Source organism: Aedes albopictus, chromosome 2 (genome assembly GCF_035046485.1).
Source record: "Aedes albopictus strain Foshan chromosome 2, AalbF5, whole genome shotgun sequence".
Lineage (NCBI taxonomy): Eukaryota > Metazoa > Arthropoda > Insecta > Diptera > Culicidae > Aedes > Aedes albopictus.
The window spans coordinates 159,359,663-159,374,715 of NC_085137.1; the positions used below are offsets into that span (position 1 = coordinate 159,359,663).

Here is a 15,053-nt window from a genome sequence, read left to right on the forward strand (position 1 = left end):
GCTAAACAAATGGCGACAGTATCTACTTGGGACCCACTTCACCGTGTACACCGACCACAAAGCCCTAGTCTTCCTCAAACGTTGTCAGCTACTCAACGGTCGGCTGACAAGATGGATACTTTTCCTCCAGCAGTTTAATTTCGACATTCAGTACTGCCGGGGAAAGGACAACGAAATAGCGGATGCCTTATCACGCTACCCTGAAGGAAGTCTCACTACGTCGCTTCGTCCAAACAGGCAATTCGTTCTGGCCCGATTGACACCGGAGGAAAAACTTTTTCGTCAACTTATGCGAGAATTACCCTCGAAACAGCACGCAGATAAAGATTTGCACAACATTTACCTGAAAACTGATGTTGGAATTCATGGCTTTGGAACCGGAGAATACACGAAGGTCGACGATGTGCTCTTCGTCAAAAATCATCGGAAAGCGGATTGGAAGATAGCCGTTCCTCGAAATATGGTGGGTGTTGTTTTACGCTTCTACCATGACCAATCCAGACATTACGGGTTACAAAAAAACAGTGCAAGCAATGAACAAGGTAGTCTACTGGAGAGGCATGCGGGCGGACGCGAAGGATTACATTCGAGCCTGTTTCACCTGCCAACGTTCAAAACCCCCGACTTCACGTCTTCACGGTACTCGACGCAGCATTCTTCCTAGTGGACCAAATGAACTGTTATCCGTGGATTTGTTTGGTCCGCTTCCCTCTGGACCAGCGGGCGTCCGTTATGTTTTCGTTATGATTGATGTGTTCACCAAATACGTAACTTTGGACGCAGTGAAAAAGCCTACAGCCTGTGTGCTTTGGGGGAAATTAGAAAAACGAATTAAGGAGCTCGGAAAACCATCAACGGTGTTGTGTGATCAAGGGACCCAATTCACCGCCAAATATTGGGTAAGGATGTTGAGGACTCAAAACATCAAGCTTATATTTACTTCAGTGCGCCACCCACAAGCCAACCCAGTGGAGCGAACCATGAGAGAGTTGTCTAGGCTGTGTCGAGCATACTGCCGAAATAATCATCGGTCGTGGGCGAAAAATCTGCAAATCTTCAGCCGTTGGATTAATTGTGCCTACCACGAGTCTACGGGGGCAACCCCGTATGAGCTACAATTCGGCAAATCGGCAAAGGATGCGCTGCAGGACTTGTTCAGTTTTCCATCTTCAGATACATCGGCCGTCGATTATGATCAGGTTCGCATCATGCTGCAGAAGAAGGCGGACAAGCGAAATAAGGGGACGAAGAAGCAAACAGTACGATTCCATGCTGGAGATCTGGTGTTGTTAAAGGCTAATCCTATGTCATCTGAAGCCTAGGCCATAATCAGGAAGTTCCTGGACGTGTACGAAGGTCCCTATGAGGTGAAGGAAGCGATACAAGATGACGTATTTTTGTTGCAACACACGGATTCAGGGAAGATAAGGGGAATGTTCCACATCAACCTTCTCAAACCTTTTGTTCAGCCGTGGCAGCCGCAAACTTTGGACAACAATGCGTTTGCTGGATGGGGGAGTTGTAACCCCATGGATTGAACCCTGTTGGACCCGAAACGCCGTGGAAGGGAAAACCCGAGTTTGGACGAGCAGTTTGGCAGCGAAGCTTCGGAGAAGAGTGTCGACTCTAGAGGAGTTTTAGATTATACCTACAAAACCCTGAATATTGTAATCCATTTTTCTAAAAACTATATTATTTGCATACCTAAAGAGCTGAATTATAAAGCTTGATCCACTTAGTATTTGGCCGCACAAAACAAGACATTTCTTTGTCAAAAAAATACATAGAAATACGGTTTTGGTTTTATAACACAGGAAATTTATTAAACTTTGAAGAAAAAAATATTGAAAAATTATTCATCGGCATTTCGGATGAATTCTCGGACTTTTCGCTGTATACCGCTCATCATTTTTTGCACAGTAGAACTTTCAACTTGATCTGCCATCTTTTTCCACCACTTCTGCAAATCAGATGTTTTTTTATTGTTTTACCACATTTTTTAAGCTTGCCTTTGATAATTGCCCAAAATTTTTCGATGGGACGAAAATCTGGGCAATTCGGAGGGTTGATATTTTTCTCAATAATATCAATGTTATTCCTTGTATACCATTCCATGACATCCCGGCTGTAATGGCAGCTGGCTAAGTCAGGCCAGAACTTCACCAGACCGTCATGTGATTGAATGAATGGCAAAACTCGCTTCTAAAGACACTCCTGCTTGTAAACCTGCCCATTCATGGTCGCTCCAGTGATAAAAACATCCGTTTTCCTTCCACAACTGCAGATGCCTTGCCATATCATCATCTTGCGAGTAAACTTATCAGCATAGACGAATTTAAATCTTCCTGGGGCATCACCCTTGCGTTTGGCGTGGTAAAATTTGTGTGCTGGGAGTTGTCCAAAGTCCATTTTGACGTATCAATCAAAAAACCATCTGATTTGCAGAAGTGGTGAAAAAAGATGGCAGATCAAGTTGAAAGTTCTACTGTGCAAAAAATGATGAGCGGTATTAAGCGAAAAGTCCGAGAATTCATCCGAAATGCCGATGAATAATTTTTCAATATTTTTTTCTTCAAAGTTTAATAAATTTCCTGCGTTATAAAACCAAAACCGTATTTCTATGTATTTTTTTGACAAAGAAATGTCTTGTTTTGTGCGGCCAAATACTAAGTGGATCAAGCTTTAAAGACCAAGTGAATTAAACCATAAAAACCTAATATTACTAGTGAATAATCATCACAGTATAGAGAGATTTATTTCCGAAAATTATGTAACTGTTGTGAGACTATCACCATTTAATACTATTCTCTATTTCAGATGTACAAGCGGGCAACCCTGCAGTCGGAACGCGAAACATCCTTCTTATTTTTTTGAAGGGTCAAGATCGCCATATCATTCGGTGGCGGGTAGACCACGTTGTCCGCGTCGTTTTTCTTTGAGCCTTGTGTCGTAATGTCGCGGGTGTGGATGCGTTTTTTTTAGAAAAATTGTTTTTTTTGGATTGCCAATCATGGTTTTTACTCGTTTTACGCGATCTTGTTTTATTTTATTTTTTTTTTTAGATAAATTGAGATGTTCTTTGTTGTTGTGTAACGCGATTTTTTGTTTATTTTTTTTATTTTGTTATTTTTTTTCGAGTCACCATTTTTTTTTTCCTTGCGTTTTAATCGGTTCTGCTTGTGCCTCACACTTAGCCGAAACATACTTATTTATACAATAAATAGAAACAATATCTTTTCATTTTATTTTTTTCAACTTGTTTTACGTATTTTTTTTTTAATAAATTGAGATGTTTTTTTTTTTCGTTGTTTTCGCGTTTTTTATTTAAATTGAGTTTTTTTTTCTCGGATCACCATTTTTTTCACGAGTTTCAAACATTTATTTATTTAATGTTCCGATGACCCTGGAGGGATCGGTTCTGCTTGGGCCTCTTACTGAGCAGAAACATAATTATTTAAACAATAAATAGAAAAAAAAAATCTCTTTTGATTGCCGGCTTTCAAAAGATTAAATTTTAACCAACAACTAAACAACCAATGCCGTGGGTCTATCGTCAGCTTTTCAGGCGAATCCTTGACCTACATAATACATCTCCCAACCACCCATTCCGTAGTACTTATGGGAGTGTCACTGAGTCGGAGGCCTCTTATATAAGTGCTACATCAACATTTCCTTCCCCTATCCCAAGTTACGGTAAAGATGGGCGTGGCCGGGAATAATGACATGTGTGCTTTTGGTATTCTTGAATAAGATTGGAGCGAAGTTAACTCCCCAGCTTTGCTCCGATAAGCAATCCGAGCAAGATTAGCAAAAGGTACATGAATGTTGTTAGTATCCAATCTACGAAGTATACCGTAACTACGCTAACGCTAACGCTAACGCTATGCGTTATCATAGTGTTCTTTTCAGGGCGCTGTTTGGCGTTTTGGCAGAGGGAATCTTTTTTTACTTCCAGCGAAAACTACATACCTACTCTGTACAACTCTCTAAATTTAGTTTTTCATCGAATTTTCTTGAAATTTTTGCAGACATCAGGATTATTATTCATCAATTCATCACTCTGTAACGATTACAAACCAAAACATAATATAGAGCCAAAAAAATTGTTGTACTACTACTTTAAATAAACTATTGTACTTTGAATGAACCAGTTTCAAAAATAAAAAATCAATAGCATTCTGCATTTGTTTAATTCTAAATGTTGAAAATCCGTTCGCTTCCTAAACCAAAACCGTGCAACACACCCATCCAAATCTATAAGAACCACACATTAAACTAATCAACCATCTCCAATCTATTCACAGAGAGCAGAAAATCCACTTGAATTAAAAAATGATTATTCAATATCACGCCCCAGCAACATAAAAAGCTGCTAACAAGCGCGGGAATATGCATGTATAATCGAATGTGAAAATTAAAAGGATGATCCTGATCCGAAGCGAATTATTACGAGAATAAAAAAAAAGGAAAGTGATATGAAATTTGTTCCCCCAACGGAGATTAAACCCGCGCCGAGGAGGTGCCGCCACCGAGCAGCAGCTGATGATGATGATGATGATGATGTGGCACACTATCAAAGACCTCCCCCAACTACGCTATTGCTTCCTGTCCATGCTGTTGTTGTCCCCGCCACGCACGGCACCGGTTGCCAGTCCATTGAAATTAACAGGTTAATTAAAGGAGAAATTGTCTACCACCCGATACAAACGAGAAGCTGTGCAAAATAGTTATAATGACAAGTGCTAGTAGGTACATGTGGAACGAAAGCTACATCACTACATCAGAGGTGAAAATCGATTTTCAGCTTAAATTGATAAGCTAGGGTACTGCAAATTTCCCGACTTGACATGATCCTGTCCGCTCCAGAGAGAACGTCCTAACTATAGATCACTGCGTTTTGAATGATGCGTAAACTAATGAATAATGCAGTTTATCTCTCAATCCCTTTTAGCCTATGTAATGCTTTCACCTTAATGATATAATTCCTTAAGAGTACAGGCACTGTCGTGATCTCAACTTGAATTCTAGTCAATCTATTGTGCGTTTAGCACTAAATTGATTTCCGAAAAAACTTTATTGACTTCCGCTGCCTTTCCTAAGCGTTAAACATAACGTCGGAAGTAGTGCGCTGTATAGAAAACCAGATTTACTGTACAGCGCACTACTTCCGACGTTATGTTTAACGCATAGGAAAGACAGCGGAAGTCAATGAAGTTTTTTTCAGAAATCAATTTAGTGCTAAACGCACAATAATCTAAACTAAGCTAGAATCATTCATCCAGATATGTAAAGACACAGAGAGATAATGTTGTCTGCGACTCATATTCGAATGCGCACCTAGAGACAAGCAGACTTTACAATTTTCATCGATCAGATCAATCTTTAGAGGTTTTCATTTGACACATTGTGACACAACATAGAGTTCCGTGAAACATGTTCATCCGGTGATGGAGTAAACTGCGTAACGGAACCGCTGACGGAGATAGGTAGGTATATAAGTGACAAAATAAAAACCTAGTTTGACAGATAGATATCCGACATATTTCCCAACGAAAATAAAGGAAACAACAGCGACATTCGTCCTCTATAGTTTTTACTCTATTCTTCACTCTATCCACCTATCCGCGAGCGGTAATGGAGGCGGCGGGCAAATCCAACCGGTTCGGATTTTGACGTATCTTGGGGGAAAGTCAAAACAGTTTCATTCTTCTCCTCACCCCTTCACCCACCGTTTGGTGGCGCCAACCGTTTGCGATCCCCAAGAAACGTCAAAATTCGAATCGGTTGGATTTGCCCGCCGCCGCCATTACCGCTCGCGGATAACTGGATTCTTCAAACCTGTGTTACGTCTGCTTGTCTGTAGTGCATCGATACGTCGCACTATTCACATTTTAACAAAAGCACATACAAGTTTAATTTAGTTTAAAAAAATATATTTCGGTAAAAACTGCAATACGACATTGTAGTTGTGTACATGTTACCGTAACTTATTAAGTACAAATCGTAGAACGAAATAAAAATGAAGATTTTTGCAAATGTTAGCCAACTACGGAGGAAAATCGTGAAATCGAATCAAATTATTTGCCAAGTCAACCAACATCAATTGCATGTCAAACAAAGTTTACGCATACAAACGTACTGGTCCAAAGACCGCGAGGTACTAAAGCAAAGTCTAGCAATTAGATCAATCAGTGAACAGTTAATTATTTATAAGCATAAATCAAACTTAAGCTAGGTTCTAGAAGTAAATTAGATCTAAACCAAAAATAAATGTGCCAAACAATGTGAAATAACCATCATAATTGAAAAGCTACACTTAAAGAACACGAATGACTGGCAAAGTTTTGAGAAGGCTGAAAAGTAATCGGTTTGCTTCTGCATTCATCCGTCTATTCCCTGTTGGAAATTACCTTATGCCAATGAATCCAATTTAAAAAGAAAATCACACACGCAAAAGTAAAATTATAGTAAAATAGTTTAGCATAAAATCAGCTTTGTAAATACTTTCAGCTACCTTCTACTACACCTAACCTCTTGAAGTGGGATAACCAGAAAATACTATAAAGCCCATGAAGCAAATGAGCAAAGCTTGCCAGATAACTACGTGTTAAACCATCTGAAGTGAATAATGAAAACATGAAAACCATCACGAAACAATGAACATAAGTAGTAATAAAAGTGATGTTACTTTAAAATGAAATAGATACACAGATCTGAAATTTTACTGCTTGAAATGATGACATCCCTTTTTCACTGTGTACGTTGCTAGGATATTTTAAAGGAAGGTTGAAGGAAACCAAGTCGGGATTATTTCAATTCTACATATTTAGGCCGGACTCGTTTATCCGGAGTCACGATCCGAAGTTTTCCAAATATATATCTGGCGAACGGAATGTTGCTGCTACAACCATAGCCGTAGCGTGCGGTTGGTCAGGTTGGCCCCCGCCAAGGGCGCCAGCCTTAGAAGGGCGCCGAAAACGCCTAAGGCTAGAAAAAATCAGCATGATGCTATTGTTTTCTTGAATGTCATCAAGTTTTTACTATTTTCAGTATTTGAGATTTATAATATATTAGCTGGGAATTTAGTTTATTTTGAGAAACAATTTTAGTTTTTTTTAATGAACAACGATTTCAAAGTTCTGGTGAAAGTATCTTTCTAAAAATTCCTAAACATTCTCACTGGGAAATGTCTCGAAGTTACTTCCGAGGATTTTAACCGACTTCATTGAAATATTTCTTTTATTTCTTTAAACTTTCAGGAAGATATCTAGGAATTTATTCAGAAAGGATTCCTCCTGATATTTTTCTACGGATTTAATTAGATAATCATCAAGGAATTGCGGCAGATATTCTTTCAAAAAAAAAACTTTCAGTGATACATTTGTAAATTTTCTACAATGATTTATCTTCCTAAATTCCCCTACAGCTTCCTTCAAAAATTCCTTAATCTTCTATTTCTTAATATCTCTTTTTTCCTGCGCTTCTTCTGGAAAACCTTCAATGAATTTCTTTAGAAATTTTCAAGAGTTTACTTCAGAAATTCTTATGGAGATTCCTGCAAAAAAATCTTTAATGATTACCCAGTCAACCAGTGATTGTATAAGATGTTGCATAAGATGTTAAAGTGGAGGCGATATGCGTACATTTTACATACGCCTAAATGGAGGCATGCACGCATATGTCCTCCACTTTATCATCTTATGCAACTTCTTATACGACTACTGGTTGTCTGGGTACTTTGAAACTTTTCAATAGACTTCCTCAGTAATTCCTCCATGGATTCCTATAGAAAACCCTTCAAAGATTCCATTAGAAATCCCTCCAGGAATTCCTTCAGAAATGCCTCTGAGAATTTCTTCAAAAATTCTTCCAGATATTGTTTTAGAAAATCATCTATAAATTTCTTTAAATTAAGTCATTTGAACAAAGCTCTTCAGAAAGTCTTCTTCAGATTTCTCATGAAAGAAGAAAGCTCTAATATCGCTTAGAAAACCTTCCATTGATTCATTCCAAAATTGTTCCATGTTCAGTAGAGATTGCTCCATAAATTACTGCTAGAAAACCATTCATAAATTTCCTCATAAGTTCCTTTAGTAAATCATACATTTGGAATTCTTTTAGACATTTCTCTAGATAATCCATTCGAAAATCTGTCATTGATTTTATACAAAACTAGCTGTACCTGGCAGACCAAGTCCCCGGTGACAAAACCTATGGAAGATCGATTTTCAAAATACTCAATTTTTTTGCCTCAAAAACCTTCCTTGGGTGAAAACTAACAGAACAAAACTAAGACGATCAAAATCGGACCTTCCGTTCGCAAGTTATGCGCGGTCCCACGTATGCCACTGCATTTTTATATATATAGAGATTCCTTCAGAAATTCTTCCAGTGGTTCTCCACAAATTCTTACAGGCATTCCTTCAGTCATCTCTTTACGAACTACTTTAGGAATTCCTGCAAGAATTACTACATGAATTCCATTGGAAATTCTTGCTGAAATATCTGCCGGATTTTCATATGGAGTGGATTTTCCAGCAGAATTCCTTCCGACATTCATGCATCATTTAATTCAGTTATTCCATCAGGAAGAGATTCCAATAAAAATTCAAAAAGAAATTTCTCAAGTAAGTCGTCTTGGTCCATGGTTTGTCTAATGGTTACTGAAAATTTTATAACGTATCTTCTGGGAAATATTTCGATTAAACTTTGGTAAATCTAATTGATTTAATCGCCGAAAATTGGTAAAATAGATCGTTAGAAGTTTCCTAAAATTATTTTCCAAAACAAAATTCAGTCGAAGGAAAATTCCAGAAAATACAAAATAAGCCTTGAAGAAATTTATGCATCATTTTTTAAGGATGTGCCATTTCTTATTATTGTACTGGTCTGATTCTTGAAATGCAAATGGTGAGATTATTGAAATGCAAAATGTGTACGTACTTTTACTCGTATAAGAGAAATAAGTTTCGAAAAATTTTTAAGCGACTTCCATAGAAACTCCTAAAGAAAAACACGCATCAAAAATACTAAAAGAATATCGAAAAAAAATCAGGGGGAATTTGTTTTTTTAACAACAAAATCCAACATTTTTAAAGCTTTGCAAAAATAAATAATAACTACATTTTTTTTGCAAATTAACAATGTGAGGCGCCAATATGGATGCCTGCCAAGGACGCCATGGGACCACGCTACGGCTCTGGCTACAACTCAGTCAATTTCATACCAATTGACTTTAATTTTTGCTCATGGCTAAATACGGTGCGTATCTGATACTGTTTCAAAAATCAAGTCAATCGGTTTAAAAGAATCCTTTCAGGATTTTCCAAAGCAACCCTTGCCAAAATCCGTGAAGAGAACTCCGGAGCAATCCGTATAGCAATCTCTGAAGCAATATCTGAAAGAACCCCGGGAATAAACCTGGGAAGATTCTCGAAAGAAATACCTTAAGAAATCCTGGAAAAATTCTTGAAGGTATCTCGAAAAAAAAACCTCAGCTCATCCAATCTCATCTCAATTCTTCACCCTACTCTCTAGCTTCTATCTTACTGTCTTCTTTGCCCTCTTTTCCAACCCTCTATCCTACGCTCTATCATAATCTTCAACTCTACCATCTGCCCTACTCACTACTCTATCCTCTACCATAACCACTGCCCTATCCTTTACCGTACCCTCTAGTCTATATTTTGCTTAATTGTACCGTCTACCCTACTCTCTACTCTAACCTTTTTCCTACCCACAACCCTCTTCTCTGTCCTACCCTCTTCCCTACCGTCTACCCAATCCTCTACCCTAACCTTATACTCCACTCCCTCTACTCTATCCTTCACCCAAACCCGACCATCTGCTCCACCGTCCAGACAACCAGTGATCGTATAAGATGTTGCATAAGATGATAAAGTGGAGGCCATATGCGTGCATGCCTCCATTTAGGCATACGTAAAATGTACGCATATCGCCTCCACTTTAACATCTTATTCTACATCTAATACGATCACTGGTTGACTGGGCGTTTACCCTACCCGCTACCCTACGATCTACCATGACCCTCTACCCTTTTTCTCATAAAGCCCGATCGATAGATACCCATATTGCATGGTATCATTGCTCAAACTACCATACTGTGGCCGCCATATTGGATATGGTTTGCCATCTTGGATTTCAAAATGGTGTCGGATATTCATTTTTGAGTGCTACTCGTGAAGCTTGATCGATAAATACCCTTATTGCATGGTATCATAGCTCAATCTCTCATTCCGTAGCCGCCGTCTTGCAAATGGTCCGCCATCTTGGGTTTCAAAATTGGGTCAAATATTGATTTTTGACTTCTACTCATGAAGCCCGATCGATAGATACCCATATTGCATGGTATCATAGCTCAAACTACCATTCCGTGGCCGCCATCTTGGATATGGTCCGCCATCTTGGATATGGAATTCCAATGCACCTACTACCCCCTCCACATCCTAAGGAATGTGTATGTCAAATTAATAGAAGTACAAGTATAGAACGCTAGAGGCGCTATTTCCCCATACTACGGATGTGACGAAGATGTTTGAACCAAAGTAGTCCTTATTTCCAAAAGCATCATTGATCGGTACCTAAAGTGTCAAACCTATTGTTTTCATTTTCATGTTCTGCAGGGAACAGAATATGAAAAAAATTGTGTTTACTTGCTGCGCTTGGGAGGAGAAAGACCATTTTTTAACGAACTGGCCATTCTCTAGGATCCGTTTCAAAATGAATAGTGCATAGTTTGTTCTTCCGCTCACAAGACTGAAGGAATGACCTTTATCTAATGGCATGACACTGCGAGCATTTGACGTGGTATGGTGGTATGGAATCAGCGCAGTCCTCTGAGTGATTTACTGACAATTCTTCGTTTTGGAACGCACACACACATTCAGATCTACAGATTTTAACAACCGCTGGGGCTGAGAGTTTGTTATCGAGGTAAACGATTCCATTCTCAGTGTTTCAATTATTTTCAAATGAATCACAGTCACAAATATTTGAACAGACACAGAAAATACGCGAGCGACAGAAACAATGAAAATATATGTTTTGGTTACCAGCCAGGTTACCAGTGAGGTACTACAGTTGTTGCTGAGATGAAAATCAAGAAAATTTGACACTTTGGGTACCGTATCCAAGACACACACCTACAAGATGTTAGTCACAGGATTTGCAGCGACACTGAAAGTCTAATATATGTCTATTGTCAAATTTGATTGAAATTTCTTGACGCATCCAGAGTCATACGTACATACATATAAACATACAAATAGACGAACATACAAACTCATAAACATATAAACATACAATCATACACATGTACATCGAATTTTGTTTGTATTGATTAACAACTCTGTCGAAGAAATGAACTAAAAAACATTAACCATTGTCAAGATTCCAGGGAAATATTTTTTTTTCATTGGAAATGAAGCTCATTGATCGTGATAATAGGTATTCTTTGCAGCATAGTTTACGCCCCCTAGTGAACCAGTCACAAACTATATTGTTAACTACAGTGATAGACATTCGTTTAGCCGAGGCTAAAAAAATTTCAAAAATGTGTCAGGAAACTCATACAAAAGATTCTATGATAAAACTTTTTTATCGTAGTGATAGTATATCTAGTACTGTTTTATAAAAATGTGATACATCACACTTACATATACACTGAAACACAAACGAGGGTAAAAACCCTTCAAATCTCATTTTTTGCCTAGACATTCGTTTAGCCGAATTGTACAATTTTTAGAATTCCATAATAAAAAACTATCAAATTTCGAAAAATATCCAACAAAGTCATTTTGTATGGTGATCTGCATTATAGATCGACTTGTAAATCATGAATTAGATCGTTTTTGGAAGTGTTGCCATATTAATTTTGCATGCATCCCATATAAATATGTCATAATATCAAAGTCCAAATATTTGGACTTTGATAATATTGTAAATGTTTCCAAATTGAGATTTGATCTAGTTATTTTTATCGGAAGTGTTTCAAAAGAGTCTAGTGAAAGTTTCATGACCAAAGCAGGTTGAAAATTTACGAAAAACAATGTTTTTAACAGAAAAAAATAACAAAAACCCATAAAAAAATCACGTATTTAAGTATTGTTTTGATGAAATATGATGGTTTCACTTGCATAAATCACAGCGTTTACTACTATTACGTCTTCTAATAGTTCCCAATATCTTCCAGACTGTATTCTGGCTGAAATAACATACATTGGACAGCTCATATTTCGAGAAATGGCACTGAAAGTATTCAAATTTCTAGCATGAACTACTTGCTTCATAATTTAGACATTCTTTTCAAATAAATCATGTCAAAAATGAATGTGGTTCACAACTAAGACTCATTTATAATATATTTCTTCAGATTGAATGAAATAAGCGAATTGTTTGATTATATCTTGCATTTTTGTATGAGCCTCTGCTTTTGAATAAACAGGGTACAAAAAATCTGAAACTTCTTGCAGTTCTTTCACTTTGCAGTCTTCTAACTCATTTAGTAATGAGTATCAAACAGGTATACTCCACAGGCATTAGGACACGTCTTCATTTCAATGCAGAACTATTTATTTTAGCTTTTATCAATCCCATTTTAAAGTTTAACCTACCAAAAACCAATATACTTAACTTTTTCATGACATGCAATAATTGGAACATTTCTAGCAATAATTATGTGCCATATTTTCAAAACTGCTAATCTAGCTTACGTTTGAGTGTTTACAGAAATCATTTTTCTCAAATAAATTTGTTTATCGTCGCTTCTCCATATCGGGACATTTTTTTTATAATATCTCTCTGAATTTCACAAATAAATAAACTTTTAAGGTCAATTATCATGCTAACACGTCATAAACTAAATTCCTTGGAGTATATCCTCGAAATATACTCACGAAATTGCAAAAAATCTATTGAAACCCAATTTTTTATTTACCTCGGCTAAACGAATGTCTAGGCAAAAAATGACATTTGAAGGGTTTTTACCCTCGGTTTTGTTTCAGTGTATATGTAAGTTTATTGTATCACATTTTTTATGAAGCAGTACCAGATATACTATCACTACGATAAAATATTTTGTATGAGTTTCCTGACTCTTTTTTTGGTCTCGGCTAAACGAATGTCTATCACTGTATGCGCAAGGTATGGGTGTGGAGAACATCATCTTTGAAGAAAGTATTCTAAAATTTTGCATAATTCTGGAAATATTCACATCAAAAAGACTGTCCCTATTTATAGGACGCTGGTCGTTCGGGGTATCTGTCCTATAAATAGGACATATGTGTTAATGGTACAATAACGGCACCGGCCACGTCCTTGCAGAATCGTACATGTTCGTCTGTTCCAACACTTTTCCTACAAGACCGATAAGTGCAAACCTAATAGATCACGCAGTCTGTAGAATTGATGATCTGCCTCGTACTAGGAACGATACAATCTCTTCGGATCGTAGTGATCACTCCATGATACTTACGTCTTTCCAATTATTTGAAGATATGGTTTTCGGCTTATGCAGTCGGAAGACCAGCTAAAACGTTATTTTTTAATTCTGATCCGACGTTTCGGGCCTTTATTGGTCCTTTTTCTGAGGATTAGAATGGGCTAACATTTTTTTTTGTCATCGGGGTCTTCGGGGTCTTAAAACGTTAGCCCATTCTAATCCTCAGAAAAAGGACCAATAAAGGCCCGAAACGTCGGATCAGAATTAAAAAATAACGTTTTAGCTGGTCTTCCGACTGCATAAGCCGAAAACCATTTCAACATAAGTTTTCACAGTCGATACCCCCCAAACTACTATTTGAAGATAGACAAAAAGTAACTCTCGTCAAAAGAATTGTAGATAATCAGAAAATCTCCAATGATTTTAAAACCTATTTGGATTCTCTTGGTGAATTTCAGGATCCAAATGTATGCCTAGCTAACATCATATCTACTTATAAAACTTTACATGAAAAATACTCAAAAGTTATAACTAAAAATGTCAATGTGAAAGGAAGTTTCTGTCCATGGATGAACCTTCATCTGTGGTATTTAATTAAAATAAACAATAATTACATTAAGCGACTCAAAAGAAACCCCAATGATCAACACCTCCAAGGCTTGCTCAAACATATCTCTAATAAGGTAACTGCAGCGAAAAAAAGTTGTAAAGTGTTGTATTACAAAAACCTTCTAAATAACACTCCGCACTCCAAACTATGGACACATATTAATAAAATATTTGGGAAAAGTTCTCAATCAAGTGAGATTACTCTCAATGAAAATGGTATAAAAATTGATAATAGCCAACATGTTTGTGAGATTTTTAACAAATATTTTTCCAACATAGGTCAAGAGCTCGCTAACGGTATTGTAGTGGATACCTCGTCTAAGCCGTTGTCGTATTTGAAGAGAGTTTCCGGTTCAATTTTTTTAACTCCAGCATCTCCTAATGAAGTAACTTTGCTCATTAATGATTTAGCTTCAAAAAAATGTGGAGGTCCCGATGGTATCACAGCCGATGATCTTAAGCAAAATTCTGTTAGTTTTTCCCGAATCTTGGCACAGATCTTCAATAGGATTATAGAAACAGGAGTTTATCCCGATTGCCTGAAAGTAGCTAGAGTGATACCAATTTTTAAATCTGGCGACAGGGATGGCATTCACCATTTGCAAAGAGTTACATTCACTTGCTACTATCTCAGTTCATAAGCATGCTATCAAAAAACAATGTATGGATGACTTTTACCTTGTAGTTTTATCTGAAAGTTTGCCGAATATCATAAGGGTCGCACACCCATGCTTAACTCGTGAGCGAGCTGTGAAAGCAACTCTCCACGCCGTGAATGTAATTTACATTCACAGTAGGAAGTATTACCGGAGGAATGGATGGAAGGTATCGTGTGTTCTATCTACAAAAAGGGCGACAAGTTCGATTGTGGGAACTATCGCGCGATCACACTACTGTGCGCTTTGATCGACATCGGTTCAGTACTTTTTCTAGTAAATATTGTTCGTGCAGTTGAAAATGAATTTTTGACACGCGAAAATCGATG

General features: G+C 37.4%; 1 protein-coding gene across 2 annotated transcripts in view; it reads left to right on the plus strand.

Annotated features, from left to right (window-relative positions):
* The window catches only part of LOC115258735 (class A basic helix-loop-helix protein 15), a 75,176-nt gene extending 70,146 nt beyond the window's left edge, over positions 1-5,030 (plus strand). For both annotated transcript variants that reach the window (XM_062847489.1, XM_062847490.1), the window contains exon 4: positions 4,305-5,030. The gene's annotated coding sequence lies outside the window, so the exon portion shown is untranslated. The remainder of the gene's footprint in view (positions 1-4,304) is intronic.
* Positions 5,031-15,053: the final 10,023 nt, after the last annotated feature.